Source organism: Ascidia mentula, chromosome 4 (genome assembly GCF_947561715.1).
Source record: "Ascidia mentula chromosome 4, kaAscMent1.1, whole genome shotgun sequence".
NCBI lineage: Eukaryota > Metazoa > Chordata > Ascidiacea > Phlebobranchia > Ascidiidae > Ascidia > Ascidia mentula.
In genome coordinates, this window is record NC_138569.1 from 7837597 (window position 1) to 7857384 (window position 19788).

Consider the following 19788-nt stretch of genomic DNA (forward strand, 5'->3'; position numbering starts at 1 on the left):
AGGCTAGTTGCCGGTAAATTGTTAAAATGTTACCCAAGGAGGGTGGTCGTTTGTAAACTTGGGCCTGGATTTGGTGTTAGAGCGCCTTGCACAACAGTGCAGTTCGTACTTGTGTGGATGCTGTGGTAGGGGCCACAGTGTTCACCTGTTAGTTTTTTTACTTGCTTGCCTAGTTTGTGTACGGGAAGCTTTGAGTGCTTTAATGCATTTTATTTGCAGAAACTGATCATGCATTTGTAGGCGAAATCGATTTATCAAATTTCAAAAATAAACCGACTGACGGTAATCAGACACACATTGTTTCCAACTTTAGTTATTAACATTAATAAAAATTACTGAAAACCTGATTTTGTTGCAGCCACGACTGGACCAGTTTCCGACGTATTGCTCCAACTTGCCTTTGACATCGTTCCAATCACAACTTGCTCTTCGTTAACAGTATCGTGGGGATCATTCAGCGTGTCTGCCGGAGACCCAAAGTTTTGTGGTCAAAGCATGGTTACGGGAGGGCTTTGCGCTGTGAGTACTTCTGATGCACAATAAAATGTTCAAGAAAAAATGCGCCTCGACAAAAAAGTAAAATGTGTTATGTGCCAAAGAAAATAAGCTACACTAACTTGCCACCAGCAAAATTGCGACTAGCAAGAAGATTTACATTGTAAGCAATTTCAAATGAAGTTATTTTATTCAATCCTGAACATTCAATGCAGGGCGACGTTGGAGGTCCTCTTGTCTGCCGCCATTCCAATCAAGGAACATTTCTCAATCCTTTTTCCTACAATTCTCAATCCTGCAGTAGCTTAAACGTCTTTAGCAAGGTTCGTCCTACTACTCCCAGTCCCAAGTGTAAGTGAAAAACTTTGGAAGTTTACTAATAGACAATTTCCTCGCACAGGTAGCAGACGTGCGTGTGTGGATTGACGGGGTCATTTCTGTTTAACTTTACGACAGGACGCAACGCCACATCGGGCGGCTTGCGAGAAGCAACATATACTCAGATTTAATAAACAACGCACATCACCAATGTTTGTCGTTTGCTTCAAGGGGTTAAAACAGAAATAAAATAGGTGAACGACCTGGTGCAGGGGTGCGGGGGTGCGGGGGTGCGGGGGTGCGGGGGTGCGGGGGTGCGGGGGTGCGGGGGTGCGGGGGTGCGGGGGTGCGGGGGTGCGGGGGTGCGGGGGTGCGGGTTCAGTTGGTAGCCAAAAGTAACCTATGTAAGCCAGCCAATTAATCAATAATTTCGGGTTCAGTTGGTAGCCACGCAATCTACAACCTAATACTTGAGGCCGATGTGGTAAACGCAAACGGGCTGATTTCCACTCGAGAAAAGCACGCCTTTTTCCTCGAGTATATAAGGTCGGTGTGGTCTCCGCGTGCATCGTGAACAAAACTTGTGAATTTGCTGCGCCTTTCAATATACCACCCTGGTGCAGAGAAATTTGTGATTAGCAAACACGTTTTGTGCTCATTTTTGCAGCAGAACAAGAGAACAACCGAACACAAAAATAGCCTATGCTGTGGAAAAGGGAGTGGCTCTGTGCCGTCCCGAGGTCCCATAAGATTTCATCGAACCGGGCAGCAGTGTGTAGCCATTGAGGTTACTGGTGAATGCGGAAGCTGCTACCGACACGATATGTGCTTTACTGCTTATGAACTAGAGCCGAGCTGCCTTGCACATTTGGATGCTGCATGCCCAGGAAGTAGGCTTAGTCACATACAGCAGCAGTTAAACAGCCCGTGATATATTCCGCTCAGGATTGTGTTTCGCCCAGGAGCATCGTCACCTTGTAATCATAGAAGAATATAATTTTGTGAAATTATCACATTTATAGACTTTACACCGCCTGTGTTGAAATTGCGGCAGACATACTTGTTATAATCCATCTGAGCTTTAGTCAATCAACTATTAGCTTCAATCTTGCACTTCTCAGGTTAACCAAAGTGCAGGATGACGTTTAATGCAGGATGACGTTGGAGCTGCTCTTGTCTGCTGCCATCCCAATCAAGTAAATCAGCCGTTACTTCATGTGTTTTTTTTCCTGCAATTATCAATCCTGCGGTAGCTTAAACGTCTTTAACAAGGTTCGTCCTACTACTACCAGTCCCAAGTGTAAGTGAAAAACTTTGGAAATTTACTAATAGACAATTTCCTCGCACAGGTAGCGTCTGCAGACGTGCGTGTGTGGATTGACAGAGTGATTTCTGCTTAACATCAAAACAGGACACAACGCCACATCTGGCGGCTTATACTCAGATTTAATAAACAACGCACGTGATTTTGTCGTTTGCTTCAAGGGGTAAAACAGAAATAAAATAGGTAAACGACATGATTTTTTTGAGACCTAGAACGCCAACGCCATAATAAGTTTCTTGATTTTTTGCTTCTTCGATATTCGTTAGTGGGACTTGGCCTTAAACAATGCAAATTGATTTTACAATTAGCTATTTTTCGTCCTGTAGTCACCTGGGCCGAAAAGTTTCCAGAAAAGAAACATTCTATAAAATGTTTTCTTATTTCCTGGCTCGCTTCTGGCATACAAGAATACTCAACATACACAAAACCAGAGCTTCCGAAAAGGATCGTCGCAACGGATGTGTGCTTTGTTTTAACATTGTGAGGGCATCATTAGCTATGAGGATAATGAAAATGTTTGCAAAAATCTGTTAATATTCCCCTTTTGTTATATTACGAAAACTCATGGAGTACAAATTGACCTAATTTAAGGAAACGTCAATAACAATTACGAATATTGTTTAATCTTAATTGAATTGCTTTTGAAAAGTGTTTCAGCTCAACTCAGTATGGTTCGATATTCTGACCAAGGATTTTGTGTTATGGCCATCTAATCATTAAATTTTTGAAACAAATCATGCCTGCTTGACGTAAGCAAGGTGGCGACCATATATGGTTGAACAATGGGATAGCTACGGGTTTTAAGTCTTTACGCTGTAACTTTAGTTTTGGCAAGTTTGCTTTAATTTTTCTCGTCTTTTCAAGACACTGTCTCAACTATATGGCGTGGATTTAGAAAATATGTTAATAAAACACTTGGCTTTTGTGGCCATAACTTAGAATGACACTAAATCTGTATTTTCTTGAGTGCTGCAACTTGACAAGAGCTGCAATGCGATTTACTGTAACACAAAATATACTTTCAAGTATGGCGATTTTATTCAATATGTCCGGCGATTTCAAGCGCTAATGTCATTAATTTCTTCCATCCTTCGGAGAAACTCTTCAGCGTCGCTTTCGACAAGTTCCAACTTTTCAAACTCATCCAACAAGTTGATAATCTCTCGTTCCTGTTCTCCTGCAGCTGTGTAACAATAAATAGATTTGTGCAAAGGTTGTGCCACAATACTTTATGAGCCTCTTTGTTGGCTGTGATCTTTTTTAAAGTTAACAAACGTTTTAAGAAATGCCAACAAATGGCGAAAAACAAAGGAAAAACGCATTACGAAAACACAAGCTTCATGCACTTACCATTAATGGCGCCCTGTGCAGCACTGAAAAACAGAATAAGCCATTAAAAAATATGTACATAGGGCTATAAAACAAATTCTGTTACCCCTTAAGAGCTGTTTTCCCGACACTCTTGGCAACCTTGGCAGCCTTTTTGGCAATTTTTTTAAGCTTCGACCAACCTGCCTCCACATCCAAGACAAGCAGGGCAGCGAAGACCACAACAATGATTGCCAACTTATTCATTTTAATCTGCAAATGTAACTCTGGTGTATATGTTAGTACTCATATTTATCGTATGAAACGAAGGATATATATATTTAGTTTAAGTGTTCTGACGTATATATCTGAGTAAACGTAAAATCAACAGCACGGCGAAACAGGTTCTTAATATTTCCATCGACGACAAACTGCTTGATGCATTTCATTTTTCGGCTAATAAAGCCTTCCAATCCAGCTGTCGCACTTTTCCGCAAAGAACAGCTTTTATGAGTCACGTGAAGCTGTTAAGTTAGATGGTAGTTACTCAAATAACGTCCCTGTTTCATATCACCACCATACTGCATCATGGTATTTAGTTTTATGCATTTTGTGAAACAGGAAACCCTTTTCAGCAGTATGGCAAACACGCATGCAGCAATACACTTTTGTACAGTTAACAATTTTCAGTCAGTAAGCCACACAACAATCCAATGTGGGAAGATTTTGTGATGAAACTTTTCTAAGCAATATTTTTGCAGCTTGTAATATGTGACAACAGAAAATTAATCAAAATGAAAGTATTAAAACACCCTTTTTAGTAAGCGTATGAGTAGCCTACAAACCCCTTTTGTCACAAGAACGATCGTGGATTATACAATGCGCCTTGACAAACGCTAACAGCAACACAACAACTTTGGTAATGTCATATACTATATTTGTGGGTACAAAACAAACTGGTTTGCAATTTCTTACAAATTAACAAAATATTCGTTATGAGAGTTTTGCAACAAAAGGCAGCGCCTAAAAATTACAGCTGCGGCAAATTGTTCCTGCTTGCACGAATAACAGTCTGTGCTGATGAAATGTCTCAAATCATCTGTAAGATTTTTTGTTTATTAAAAATATTCATGCTCAGAAATCAGAATTGTTCAACAGATCATCAATATTGGTCATTTTGTCTCTCAGCTTGTTGTCGTCAATATCAAACTTGTTCATTTCTTCAAGGTCGTCCAGGAAGTCGATGGCTTCTCGTTCTTCTTCGCCTGTTGCAAGTGTTACGTGGTTGTGTTAAATCGAGTTAAACAACAAAATTCCTCGTCTTAAAGAAATGTGTCGTATGTTGCGCACATAAGTGACAACAAAACCGTTTTGATAAACAAAGTGGAGCCAATAATATGAATTGTGTAAGCTGCATACAGATGGCCAACTGTTTCGACCTAAAAGGTCTCATCAGTGCCGCTGGTGTGAGTATCAGACGACTTTGCCGACCAAACGGCCAAGCAAGCTGCACTGATGAGACCTTATAATTGGCCATCTGTATGAAGATTACACGAAAAACCGTTTTGTTTTCAAACTGATAAGGTTCACAGGCTTCGCAGCCAAGGCATTGCAGCCAAGCTGGATCAGCCACTTTTCCCGACAGGTCGGAGCGAGATCTGAAAAATCAAGCTCCCGGTGAGGTTTGAACTCACGACCCTGGACTAACCAGGCATTACTTCTGCGTTGTCTGATTACGGTGGTGGAGATCCTCTACGCATGCGAAGGTCGCCTGACAAGTTGTGCGCTTGCGCACCAGTGTACCTTGGCCACAATATACCCCGTGAAGCCACTGAGCTCCTGTAGCTCAGTTGGTAGAGCGTTGGGCCTGGTTAGTCCAGAGTCGTGAGTTCAAACCTCACCGGGAGCTTGATTTTTTAGATCTCGCTCCGACCTGTCGGGAAAAGTGGCTGATCCAGCTTGGCTGCAATGCCTTGGCTGCGAAGCCTGTGAACCTTATGATCAGAATATTAGAGTTGTGATCGCCAAATATAAAGGGCCTGCGCAGTGGGGCGATCCCGCCTTGCTATGCGTAAGCATGGCATTACTTTTGTTTTCAAACTATTTTAAACAGACAAAAAGAAACAGTTTTAGGGATGAAGCTCACGTATCGGATGAAAATGCCCTCCACGAACTTAACATTAAACAATGGTTTTTCAAAGAAAACATTTTAAAGCAGGTCTATCAACCTGCGAATTGATATATATCTTATTGCTTACCCGCTGCAGATAGAGCTGTCTTTAATCCACAGCAAATTTGAATCAATGTTAAAACGAGGCAACACAAAACTTTTTTGGCGCTCTTCAAAGCAAGGCCTTTTAAGTTGCTGAGCCACGAAGCTTCAACGTTCACCACGAGCATGAAAGCAAATACCACAACATATATGGCACACTTACTCATATTCAATCCACAAAAATCTTGTTTTTAAAGCCAAATAAAATCATAAAGAAACGTTAATTGAAATATAAATATGCACATCAAAAAGCTCAGTTAAATTCCAATTAAAACCAGCATGTAATTCTAGTATTTGACCGTTGATTGCTAACTACAGTGTAATTTTTTTGCGCTCCTGTAAGTGTATAGTAACTGACATATGCTCGTTCCATTGCGCAAGCATGGTTATTTGCTTTTGTAATTAAGCAACCGCTGTAATGTTCACAGAATGAACGTTAACGATCCGAAGGTTCAAGAAGTTTAATAAAGTGCCAACATCCATTTAAACGTGCTGTAATAGATATACAAAGTTGTCATAAAGCGGCTAAGAATAACGAATGCCTCGGATGGCACTTCTGCACGTGAAAATACGCTCGACAACTACTTACAGGCGCGGCATGTTTATCAAAAAAACATCAGTACATTGGACAGTTAGGCAATACCCTGTGAGTTTTCGTGCAACTGGCAGCATTTGCTTATAATATCGCTCATGTTTTGAATCAGTTCGAGAATTGTCCCGAACTAACATTTACACAAAAAGTGTAAATGAATTAGATTTAGTCAGAACCACAAAATTGGAATCAGATAATTCTGTTTTGTTTTATTGTTGGCGTAACATGAGATCAAGGCTTTTTTGTTCCATGGTGCTGCATGCACACTTTTCGAACGATCAGGGACACATTGATTGCTGTTCCGCACCTTAACAGTTTGTATATGTTCTTACGTACAAGAAACATTTAGCGAATTACCGCCACAAATCACAACGCGGCAAACAGCAAAGGAAGTAATTGGACCATATGGTTCCTCTGCATGATGTCGGTGCTCCAACAGGATAAGCACGATCCCATAGTGCTTGCTCCAAACGATGAACATCGCAACGGACGAATTTGTAACTCTTCGGCTGACTTTGTTAATTCGTTTTCTGGCAAATTTTGTCGATTATAATAAGATTTTGTAAACTATAGCATCTGGAATCTATGATAATTTTACCTCATTTATATTGCTTTTGTCCACGCCTCTTCCTTTGGGGTTAAACAGGTCCATGGCCCATTGTTATGAAGGACATGTTAATCGTTTATATCATAAACTGTTGAATTCCCAGGAAACATTTACCATGTTACTTTGGCACCAAAATCGTCCAATACAATTGCACAATATATCCTCGTTTCTTAATGCTTAACACGTTTTATGTATGTCAGGCGCGAATGCTTTGCCTGTGCTTATGTTCCTTTCTATTCACAAGGAAAGTGCACCATTACACACGAGTGGCAAAATAACCCGATATCTAAGATTTTGTAGCATCCGTGAGGTAAAAATTTCCATAAAATCATAACATTGTACGCTGCATCATAATAAAAGAAATCAAGTGGGCTACACAAATAAACTCACCCACGGGTAGATTTTGATTTCCAGTATAGCCAATGAGGTTGCTGGTGAATGTGGAAGCTTCTACCGATACGATATGTGCTTTACTGCTGAATAACTAGAGCCGAGCTGCCGTACACATGTGAATGATGCATGCCCAGGAAGTAGGCTTAGTCACATAGAGCACCAGTTAAACAGTGGTATTTTCCGCTCGGGATTATATTGCGCCCAGGAGCATCGTCACCTCGTAATCATAGAAGAATATAATTTTGTGAAATTATCACATTTATAGACTTTACCGCCTGTGTGGAAACTGCGGCAGACATACTTGGAGCAAAGTTTTTGCGGAAAAATATTTGCGCGCACGCATGTTCCTTGACATTATTCCAACACAATCAGAACATGGGCGGAGTTGAGCATTCTGCAAAAAACACATACTGCAAGACGACATACCTTTCGTTCTTGCCGATGCCACGTGTCAAAAGAAAATTATAATGTTGGATTCATTTCTCTCTCCAACAAAGTTAGAAAAATAAGTCCAAAGTTTGAAAATATTTGTTTATACCTTTACACTGAATGATATTAGGCTTTTACATTCTTATTTCCAAGTTTGTCGGGGCAATTTTAAATCCAGCAATAATGTGGATAGATAAATGCGTTAGCTCGTGTTTTCAACGTGCTTAAAGCTGCATTATTACAATACGGGTATGAATCACGAAAATAATACTGTAAGGACGAAACATCCTGTTTAATTGTCCCTGGGTATTAACAGCCCGCGTGGCAATGCAACAATTATCGATTTAGTATCCACGTACTGCGTTGAACAGACAGTCCAGTCCACATCAGAAGAAACAATTAAAATTTTTGCAGGTTGCTTACTATTGGTTTCTGAAGAATCATGAAGTGTGTTTGGTTTTTGGTTGCACTCTTCGTTTTCTTGGAATGTGCCGGGGCCCAAAGTAAGTTTTTCTTTGTTAGTTTTATTACCAGAATGTTATTGTTTTACATAACGTTCGTGAAGATTTTTATACATACAAATGTTGGGTTTATTACCAGGGTGGGCAACATTAAGGAACTGGTATCGAACCAAAACATAACTTACAAACTTCATAGTTTGATGAATGCTCAGAATCAAGTTTTACTGTCATATTCCTAAACATGTTTTCAGTAATAGGAAACAGATCTCTTAAACGCTTTCAATACCTGCCTTCGGCTAAACTATTGCTAAAAATACATGTTTAGTTGTTTTTATTCATCGTGTTAAGCCAACAATTACAAATATTTTTTACACAGATGCGTGCGAGTGGTGCTTCAGAGAGTTGTCATGCGAAGGACCGAGCGCAGGCAACCCTAACGAAACATGCTGGAGTTGCATCAGATCGGAATGCGGTATAACAATAGAATAGGATACATGTAACGTGTTTGATTGGCATGCGGTTCTCAACTAATAATGAAGCATTGCGATAGAACGAGAAAAAGAAAGCAGTGTGTACGTGCGTTTAACATTAAGTCAATACAATATTTTAATGTATTGTATTTTGATGTAACTTAATGTATCAGAGACGGAGTTTTCTTTGCGAAATTTGGCGTCGAGAGGAGTCGACTGCATCAAAACGAGTTGGATGAACGAAAGCTTGTGTTCGTCTTCTTGTCCCAATTTTACAACTCAACACGAACAACGATTAATGGACTTCAAATCCTGTTTGGGTCCCTGTGTCGGTAAGTGCATATAGCATGAGGTTCAATTTATTAAAGTAGTCGCCAGTGGGCGGTGTGCAAAAACCTCCACAGAGAAGTTTTCCGTTGGATGTGTTTGATGTCGTTACGTTTACCTGCAATTTATTACGCAGTGGTCTTTAAACTTTGTGTAAAATGTTTACTGAAATCTAATTTACGTTAACGTCAACACTTTTCTTAGACGAAATCACGCTTTTCTACGCTCACCAAAAGCAGACTTTGCCCTTGTAATCATTCCAAAAAAATATATTATTCTTGTTTTGAAAAATAGACTATGCTGTGGAGAACGGAGTGGCTCTGTGCCGTCCCGAGGTTCCACAAGATTTCACCGACCCGGCGCAGCAGTGTGTAGCCAATGAGGTTACTGGTGAATGCGGAAGCTGCTACCGACACGATATGTGCTTTACTGCTGATGAACTGGAGCCGAGCTGCAATGCACATTTGGATGCTGCGTGTCCAGGAAGTAGGCTTAGTCACATAGAGCACCAGTTAAACAGCCTTTGTGGTATATTCCGCGCAGGATTGTTTTGCGCGCATCGTCACCTCGTAACCTTAGAAGAACAGAATTTTGTGACTTGCGGGATTAAATTCGCAAACTTGAGACCAAATTTTCTAAAAAAAAATGATTTATTACAAACCTTGTCAATACATGTAAGATACTGAGCAAAAATGGCAGACGCATGGTGCCAGTTTGATCTCTTAATTTTTATTCCAAAAACTGAAAGAATATTTTAATAATCTGGCACAATTGAACGTAAGCTAGGCTTCTGAATAGCTGATGAAAGTTACGTTTAATTGTACCAGAAGGGCTGATTATTAAAATATAATGTGCCTGGCAGCAACAGCAAATGAAATAATAATAATTTGTCTCATGCCATCGACAGTTTTCTTCTTGTTTAGACACAGTAAACCTCGAATATTTCCGATTCGGTTAAATACAGATGGTAGCGCTGATTCCATGAGCGCTAAATTGCTTGTAAATGTGAAATAGGACCTTTGTATTTAGGACATTCTTAATACTGAAACTGATCGTCTGCCGGTCTTTAATTTCGCATAACATTCTGATAAAAGTTACGTTTGCGAGATACGATGTTCAATTACAACTGACGCTTTCTTCCTAGGTTTTAATTCAACATGCATGATCCTGGCATGGCAAGACGGCGGTTCAACATGCGCACCTATAAACGACACTGTTACGAACCGTCTGACCGAATGCGGCATCTGTTTTGCCGAATGTGCTGGTACAAAACTTTGACTGTGTTTTACATTTCATCAAATGTTACCCTACTGATACACATCACAAAATGTCACAATATTTGCTGCTTTTTAGGCATGTCAGCGTGTCTGAAATCCTGCAAAGATCAACGACCTTTTCCTGACGATGTTCCGTGTGCCCTCTGCCGTGCCTTGTGCTCAGGTGAGTTAGCGTCACCATACAACGATTTGGCGGCCAAATTTTAAGGCAAAGATTAATAGAATTGCTTTTCGTCGCCATCTTGTAACTTGATGTAAGAATTTCCACTCTTGGAGTGCAGTTTGACCAATGCCTGTCCAGGAGGCGCAAATTTTGCGTATCTTGCTGTTATTGACACATAAGCGCCCGACCCATATACCTGGAGGAACACTCCTTTAGGATTCGTGGCCAGGATATCCTGGGTTCAAATCTCAGTGTGGTAAAACAACAATAAAAATAAACAAATGAAGTTCACTGTTATGTTACAATTTAGTGAATAAACCGCATACATCTCAATTAGGTGATTTTGTTGTAGGTACCGCAGATTCGACAGATTGCGTCACACAAAATTGTGATTGTACTAGCTGTGATGAATGTGTAGCAAGTTGCAAGTCGCAGCACGGTATGTAAACGTACTGGAAGTTGTTATTTATTGCAATACTGTTTGTGACCAGTTTTGCGCTGATATATATCTTCTACTTGTAACAACATTTACTGTTTTGTTTCAGGAACTAAGTTTTTTAGTCTTCTGGATCCCTGCATTTGCCTGGAACGAGCAACTCCGTTACCCAGAACAACTTCACCTAGAATCCTTGGTAACCAATAAGGTTTCTTACATTTTTTTCAGTTGTAATTGTGATCGTTTTATTCAGTATGTAAAAAGTCTTTACACAAACCTTTTATATCACAACCAAAGAATTACATTGATCTCTTTGACAATTTCACGTCCAAATCAATATTTTTGTTGCAATATTTCTTGAGTGAGCTGCAGACTGTTTCGACCAATTAAGTTTCACAAATCCAGCTTAGAGAGGCTGCTGATGGACTTACCAGCCAAATCACGAAGCGAAGTCTGACTTTGCAGTGACCGTCATCCGTTGGGTTCCAATATAAAGGACAAACTGCCGGTGATAAACCTTGGTGGAAGGCACAATGGCAGTATTTAAGTTAGCTGCAGACAAGTGCACCAATGCGACCATTTCGCTGTCATTACTGTAGCTTGGTGACTGGATATAAGTTCTTGTTTTTGGAATACTGCAGGTGGGCGAGAGGTGTGTCAAGGAGATTATCCGTTTATGGCTTACGTTTACTCGATTCCTAACGCGCAGAGTTTTTGGACAGTAGGATCTCTTATTTCCGACGAATGGGTGATCTCGTCGGCTCGTGCCTTCAAGTAATTGTATTGCATTTGTTGTATTACAAATTACACAGCAAGATATTTTGTAGCTTGTCTGTATTCAGTGACTTCCTAAACACAATTTCCTGATAAACATTTTCTTTGCGAACCAGCTCAGCTAACGCAGTTACAACGTATGGAGTTGTTTTGGGAGAACATAATCGATTGAAGAATTCCAGTACAGAACAATTCTTCACCTTGTCCGAAGTTATACTCCATCCGAGCTTTAGTTCATCAACTTTCACCTTCGATTTTGCACTTGTCAGGGTAAGCGCAGTTTTGAATCGGATTATACTAAAGTTAAAACAAGTGCAAACTGGGACATTGAAACGCTCATTTATCTAATTTTGAGAAGAAAGTTGAATCACTGTGTTCTGCATTTATCATTTTTACCCCAGAAGAGTTTGTTGTCAAAGTACTATAGCAAAACTTGAGAGTTGATTGCTTACATTTTAGCACTTGGTTTTCGTCGCAACACTCTTTCATTTTACAACTACAAATAGTTGTGTTGCTTGCGACAGACCATAGACATTAAAATAGAAAAGTGACCGCTTACTAATGAATGGAATTTGCGTTATTTTGATTTACGTGAACTGTTTATTTGCCAGCTATCGAGAAAAGCCACGTTCAACCAGTTTGTGATGCCCGTCAATATGGTGCCAAGTGGAACTCAAACAGACGATGTTGGAGGTCCGTTTGCCGGAACAACTTGCTATGTGGCGGGCTGGGGATACACAAGTTTGTATTTACAACTTTCGGAATTCGTCTTTCGGTTCAGCATTGGCGCTTGCAGAGAAACATGTGTATTAATCCTGCTTCTTCGACGCCTCTTCTAAACTACAAAATATTTTTCAGTTCAAATCTTTACTTTACGATTATTTTTTAATAAATAATTATTAACACCTAATCTTTAAAGTGGACAGAATGTAGCCCCTAATGAGGCACTATCTCAAAACCAGCGACAGGAATAAGCGGATAGGAAATGTTTGCAACCAAGTGCTTCTGATTACCGTCAGTCGGTTTATTTTTGAAATTTGAAAAATCGATTACGCCTACCAATCAGTTTCTGCAAATAAAATGCAATAAAGCACTCGAAGCTACCTGTACACAAAGTAAGCAAGCAAATAAAAAAAACTAAATGGTGAACATTGTGACCCCTACAACTGCATCTACACAACTACGAACTACACTGCCGTGCAAGGCTCTCTAACAGCGGAGGCAGAAAGATAAACGAGTGCGAATCACGTGAGCACGTAAAATAGTACCCGCAAAATGAACTCACGACGTCATTGAACAACATTAAAAACAATGGTTAAAGATGTACTCCATCCATAAAAACCCAACATGAAGCAAAACTACCAGCAATTGCTAACGAATTCGGGGAGAATCATTTTTTGAATGTTCATTGAGGCTTGTGTGCGGTTCAGTCATTTCGCTTCGCACACATCCTGCCTTTCGGCCATTGGTTGAAAATTTATTTTTGGTTCGGCCAACATATTGTTCCTGACAGGTTATGCACGTCGCAACACAAATGCCGAAACTCGTACCCGTCAGATGTTGCAGCATTTTATATTGTTTTCCTGCTTTTGTTGTTATTGTGGACGTTTCGTCAACCATGGATGTGTGATTACAATAGTGTCCGCACAATGCGCACCGCCCACAAGGGTAGGTATCAGGAGAGTCGTTGCAGTCCGTTTGCAACGCTAGTTGCCGGTAAATTGTTAAAATGTTACCCAAGGAGGGTGGTCGTTTGTAAACTTGGGCCTAGCTCCGGTGTTAGAGAGCCTTGCACAACAACAGTGCAGTTCGCAGTTGTGTAGATGCAGTGGTAGGGGCCACAGTGTTCACCATTTAGTTTTTTTATTTGCCTGTCTACTTTGTGTACAGGTAGCTTCAAGTGCTTTAATTCATGTTATTTGCAGAAACTGATCATGCATTTGTAGGCGAAATCGATTTATCAAATTTCAAAAATAAACCGACGGACGGTAATCAGACACACATTGTTTCCAACATTAGTTATTAACATTAATAAAAATTACTGAAAACCTGATTTTGTTGCAGCCACGACTGGACCAGTTTCCGACGTATTGCTCCAACTTGCCTTTGACATCGTTCCAATCACAACTTGTTCTTCGTTAACTGCATCGTTGGGACCATTCCGTGTGTCTGCCGGAAACCCAAAGTTTTGTGGTCAAAGCATGGTTACGGGAGGTCTTTGCGATGTGAGTACTTCTGATGCACAATAAAATGTTCAAGAGAAAATGCGCCACGACAAAAAAATAAAATGCGTTATGTGCCAAAGAAAATAAGCTACACTAACTTGCCGTCAGCAAAATTGCGACTAGCAAGAAGTTTTACATTGTAAGCAATTTCAAATGAAGCTATTTTATTCAATCCCGAACATTCAATGCAGGGCGACGTTGGAGATCCTCTTGTCTGCCGCCATTCCAATCAAGGAAATCAGCTCTTTCTTCATGGGGTTTCATCCTACAGTATTGAAACCTGCGGTAGCTTAAACATTTTTAACAAGGTTCGTCCTACTACTCCCAGTCCCAACTGTGAGTGAAAAACTTAATTTACTAATAGACAATTTCCTCGCACAGGTAGCAGACGTGCGTGTGTGGATTGACGGGGTCATTTCTGCTTAACATTACGACAGGACGCAACGCCACATCTGGCGGCTTGCGGGAAGCAACATATACTCAGATTTAATAAACAACGCACATGACTAATGTTTGTCGTTTGCTTCAAGAGGTTAAAATAGAAATAAAATAGGTGAACGACCTGGTGCGGGGGTGCGGGGGACGGTTCCCCAGGGAACAAAAGCAATGAAAAGTAACCTATGTGAGCTAACCAATTAATCAATAATTTCGGGTTCAGTTGGTAGCCACGCAATCTACAACCTACTACTTGAAGCCGATGTGGTAAACGCAAAAAGGCTGATTTCTTCTCGAGAAAAGCACGCATTTTTTCTCGAGTATATAAGGTCGGTGTGGTCTCCGCGTACAGCGTTAACAAAACTTGTGAATTTGCTGCGCCTTTCAATATACCACCCTGGTGCAGAGAAATTTGTGATTAGTAAATACGTTTTGTGCTCATTTTTGCAACAGAACAAGAGAACAACCGAACAAAAAAATAGCCTATGTTGTGGAGAAGGGAGTGGCTCTGTGCCGTCCCGAGGTTCCATAAGATTTCACCAAACCGTGAAAAGTGTGTAGCCAATGAGGTTACTGGTGAATGCTGAAGCTGCTGCAGACACGTTATGTGCTTTACTGCTGATGAACTAGAGCCAAGCTGTCGTGCACATTTGGATGCTGTATGCCCAGGAAGTAGGCTTAGTCGCATACAGAAGCAGTTAAACAAGCTTTGTGGTATATTCCGCTCAGGATTGTGTTTCGCCCAGGAGCATCGTCACCTCGTAACCTTAGAAGAATACAATTTTGTGACTTGCGGGATTGAATTCGCAAACTTGAAACCAAATTTTCTAAAAAAAAAAATTATTTATTATAAATCTTTTCGATAACATGTAAGATACTGAGTAAAAATGGCACACGCATGGTGCCAGTTTAATCTCTTAATTTTATTTCAAACACTGAAAGAATATTTTAATAATCTGTCCTTCTGGCACAATTGAACGTAAGCTAGGCTTCTGAATTGCTGGTGAAAAGTCGGTCAATCAAAGTTATTTGTGAGAACGTAATCGATTGAAGAATTCCGGTACCGAACAATTTTTTACCTTGTCCGAAGTTATAATCCATCTGAGCTTTAGTCAATCAACTATTAGCTTCAATCTTGCACTTCTCAGGGTAAGCAAAGTGCTGGATGACGTTTAATGCAGGATGACGTTGGAGCTCCTCTTGTCTGCTGCCATCCCAATCAAGTAAATCAGCCCTTACTTCATGTGTTTTTTTTCCTACAATTATCAATCCTGCGGTAGCCTAAACGTCTTTAACAAGGTTCGTCCTACTACTACCAGTCCCAAGTGTAAGTGAAAAACTTTGGAAATTTACCAATAGGCAATTTCCTCGCACAGGTAGCAGACGTGCGTGTGTGGATTGACAGAGTGATTTCTGCTCAACATCAATACAGGACACAACGCCACATCTGGCGGATTGTGAGAAGCAACATATACTCAGATTTAATAAACAACGCACATGATTTTGTCGTTTGCTTCAAGGGTTAAAACAGAAATAAAATAGGTAAACGACATGATTTGTTTTTCTTGAGACCTAGAACGCCATCGCCATATTAAGTTTCTTGAATTTTTTGCTTCTTCGATATCCGAAAGTAGGACTTGGCCTTCAACAATGCAAATTGATTTTACAATTAGCTATTTTTCGTCCTGTAGTCACCTGGGCCGAAAAGTTTTCAGAAAAGAAACATCGAATAAACATGTTTTCTTATTTGCCGGCTCGCTTCTGGCAAACAAGAATACTCAACATACACAAAACCAGAGCTTCCCAATTGGATCGTCGCAACGGATGTGTGCTTTGTTTTAACATTGTGAGGGCATCATAAACTATAAGGATAATGAAAATGTTAGCAAAAATCTGTTAATATTTCCCTTTTGTTACATTATATAAAAAGCCATGGAATACAAATTGACCTAATTTAAGGAAACGTCAATAACATTTACGAATATTGTTTAATCTTAAATGAATTGCTTTTGAAAAGTGTTTCAGCTCAACTCAGAATAGTTCGGTATTCTGACCAAGGATTTTGTGTTTTGGCCATCTAATCATTAATTTTTTAAAACAAATCATGCCTGCTTGACGTAAGCAAGGTGATGACCATATATGGCTGGACAATGGGATCGCTACGGGTTTTAAGTCTTTACGCTGTAACTTTGGTTTTGGCAAATTTGCTTTAATTTATCTCGTCTTTTCAAGACACTGTCTCAACTATATGGCGTGGATTAAGAAAATATGTTGAAAAAACACTTGGCTTTTGTGGCCATAACTTAGAATAACACTAAAACTGTATTTTCTTGAGTGCTGCAACTTGACAAGAGCTGCAATGCGATTTACTGTAACAGAAAATATACTTTCAAGTATGGCGATTTTATTCAAGATATCCGGCGATTTCAAGCGCTAATGTCATTAATTTCTTCCATCCTTCGGAGAAACTCTTCAGCGTCGCTTTCGACAAGTTCCAACTTTTCAAACTCATCCAACAAGTTGATAATCTCTCGTTCCTGTTCTCCTGCAGCTGTGTAACAATAAATAGATTTGTGCAAAGGTTGTGCCACAATACTTTATGAGCCTCTTTGTTTGCTGTGAGCTTTTACAAAGATAACAAAAGTTTTGTGACATGACAACGAATGGTAAAAAAACAAAAGAAAAACGCGTTACGAAAACACAAGCTTCATGCACTTACCATTAATGGCGCCCTGTGCCGCACTGAAAAACAGAATAAGCCATTAAAAAAACATTTACACAGGGTTATAAAACAAATTCGGTTACCCCTTAAGAGCTGTTTTCCCGACACTCTTGGCAACCTTGGCAGCCTTTTTGGCAATTTTTTTAAGCTTCGACCAACTAGCCTCCACATTCAAGACAAGCAGGGCAGCGAAGACCACAACAATGATTGCCAACTTATTCATTTTAATCTGCTAATGTAACTCTGGTGTATATGTTAGTACTCATATTTATCGTATGAAACGCGGGATATATATATTTAGTTTAAGTGTTCTGACGTATATATCTGAGTAAACGTAAAATCAACAGCACGGCGAAACAGGTTCTTAATATTTCCATCGACGACAAACTGCTTGATGCATTTCATATTTCGGCTAATAAAGCCTTCCAATCCACGACCAGCTGTCGCACTTTTCCGCAAAGAACAGCTTTTGTGAGTCACGTGAAGCTGTTGAGTTAGATGGTAGTTACTCAAATAACGTCCCTGTTTCATATTACCACCATACTGCATCATGGTATTTAGTTTTATGCATTTTGTGAAACAGGAAACCCTTTTCAGCAGTATGGTAAACACGCAGCAATACACTTTTGTACAGTTAACAATTTTCAGTCAGTAAGGCACACAACAATCCAATGTGGGAAGATTTTGTGATGAAACTTTTCTAAGCAATATTTTGGCAGCTTGTAATATGTGACAACAAAAAATTAATCAAAATGAAAGTATTAAAACACCCTTGTTAGTAAGCGTATTAGTAGCCTACAAACTCCCGTCAATTTCGACTTTTGTCACAAGAACGATCGTGGATTATATAATGCGCCTTGACAAACGCTAACAGCAACACAACAACTTTTGTGATGCCATATACTATATTTGTGGGCACAAAACAAGCTGGTTTGCAATTTCTTACAAATTAACAAAATATTCGTTATCAGAGTTTTAAATTTGTCCGGAATAATTGTTCGATGATTGGAACAAGGTTTGGAACTACTGCGCATCACCAAGTTTGCATTCACATACTGACCGGAAGCAGAGGAAGAACATTTGTTCAACAATTTCCTTTAAAATCATTAAAACAGCTGGGCGGTAAGTTGCCTCATGCATGGGGTAATTCACTTCTCAGTTTGTGTCTAAGGATGGCGAAACAAATTGTTGAACAAATGTTATTCCGTTGCTTGTTGTCAAAACTCCTCTGCTTTTTTTATGTATTAGTTAGAAAGTTTCCTTTTCATTTCTTTTCCAAATAACATTCACCTGAATTTTTTTGTTTCTATAAATTTTTATTTTTTTTAATGAAGCACGCTTTGTGATTTTTACTTCAGAAGGTCACTTGTGCATGGTGTCAACTCTCTGCCGCCACATAACAGTAAAATTCTTTGATCAATGTAACATCGTGTCTGCGAAAAACTACAGCAAATTATTCCAACGTATCAATTTGCAACAAAAGGCAGCGCCCAAAAATTACAGCTGCGGCAAATTGTCCCTCCTTGCACGAATAACAGTCTGTGCTGATGAAATGTCTCAAATCATCTGTAACATTTTTTGTTTATTAAAAATATTCATGCTCAGAAATCAGAATTGTTCAACAGATCATCAATATTGGTCATTTTGTCTCTCAGCTTGTTGTCGTCAATGTCAAACTTCTTCATTTCTTCAAGGTCGTCCAGGAAGCCGATGGCTTCTCGTTCTTCTTCGCCTGTTGCAAGTTTTACGTGGTTGTGTTAAATCGAGTTAAACAATAAAATTTCTCGTGTTAAAGGAATGTGTCGTATTTTGCGAACATAAGTGGCAACAAAAACCGTTTTGTTTTCAAACTATTTTTAAACAGACGAAAAGAAACAGTTTAAGAGATAAAGCTCACGTATTGGATGGAAATACCCGCCACCAACTTTAACAAGAAACAATGGTTTTTCTAAGAAAACATTACTTTTTAAAGCAGGTCTATCAACTTGCGAATTGATATATATCTTATTGCTTACCTGCTGCAGATAGAGCTGTCTTTAATCTACAGCAAATTTGAATCAATGTTAGAACGAGGAACAGAAAACTGAATTACCGCACAGTAAACCTGTAACTTACGCTTTTTTAGCGCTCTTCCCAGCAAAACCTTTTAATTTGCTGAACCACGAAGCTTCAACGTTCACCACGAGCATGAGAGCAAATACCACAACATATATGGCACACTTACTCATATTCAATCCACAAAACGTCTTGATTTCAAAACTAAATAAATTTACAAAGGAACGTTTATGAAACGCAAATGTGCACATCAAAAAGCACAGTTAAATTCCAATTGAAACCAGGAAGTAATTCTAGTATTCGACCGTTGACTGCGATAGGCAAACTACAGGTTACTTCTTTTCATCTCCTGTAACTATATAGTAATTGACATGTGCTCGTTCCATTGCGCAACCACAGTTAACTGCTGATCGTCTAAGTTGCATCACCAGTTTTACATAAAGACTTCAACACACACGCGAAGAAGAAATGCAAGACGATACCACAAAGACTGTCAAAATCTATTGTTTAATTGTTTGGCAGCTTCTCGTGGCACATGTCAATATTTATAACTATAACAATGCCTTTTTGGTTAAGAATTGCCACAGTCTTCCTTAAATTAAGCCAATATGGCTCCATCCAAAACAAATTGCCCTTATACGATACACAAAATGATAATACAAACCACAACAGCAAATCAGGCTAAGACAGGATCGCCGCACTTCA

The 19788-nt window shown here is 39.6% G+C and overlaps 1 long non-coding RNA gene across 1 annotated transcript; it reads right to left on the reverse strand.

Moving 5' to 3' along the window:
• Positions 1–18629: 18629 nt before the first annotated feature.
• LOC145897984 (uncharacterized) lies at positions 18630–19256 on the reverse strand. Its single transcript, XR_014402419.1, has 3 exons — positions 19144–19256; positions 19044–19069; positions 18630–18760 (listed from the first exon to the last, which is right to left on the reverse strand). It is a non-coding gene; the product is annotated as an uncharacterized LOC145897984 (long non-coding RNA).
• Between the last annotated feature and the right edge of the window lie 532 nt (positions 19257–19788).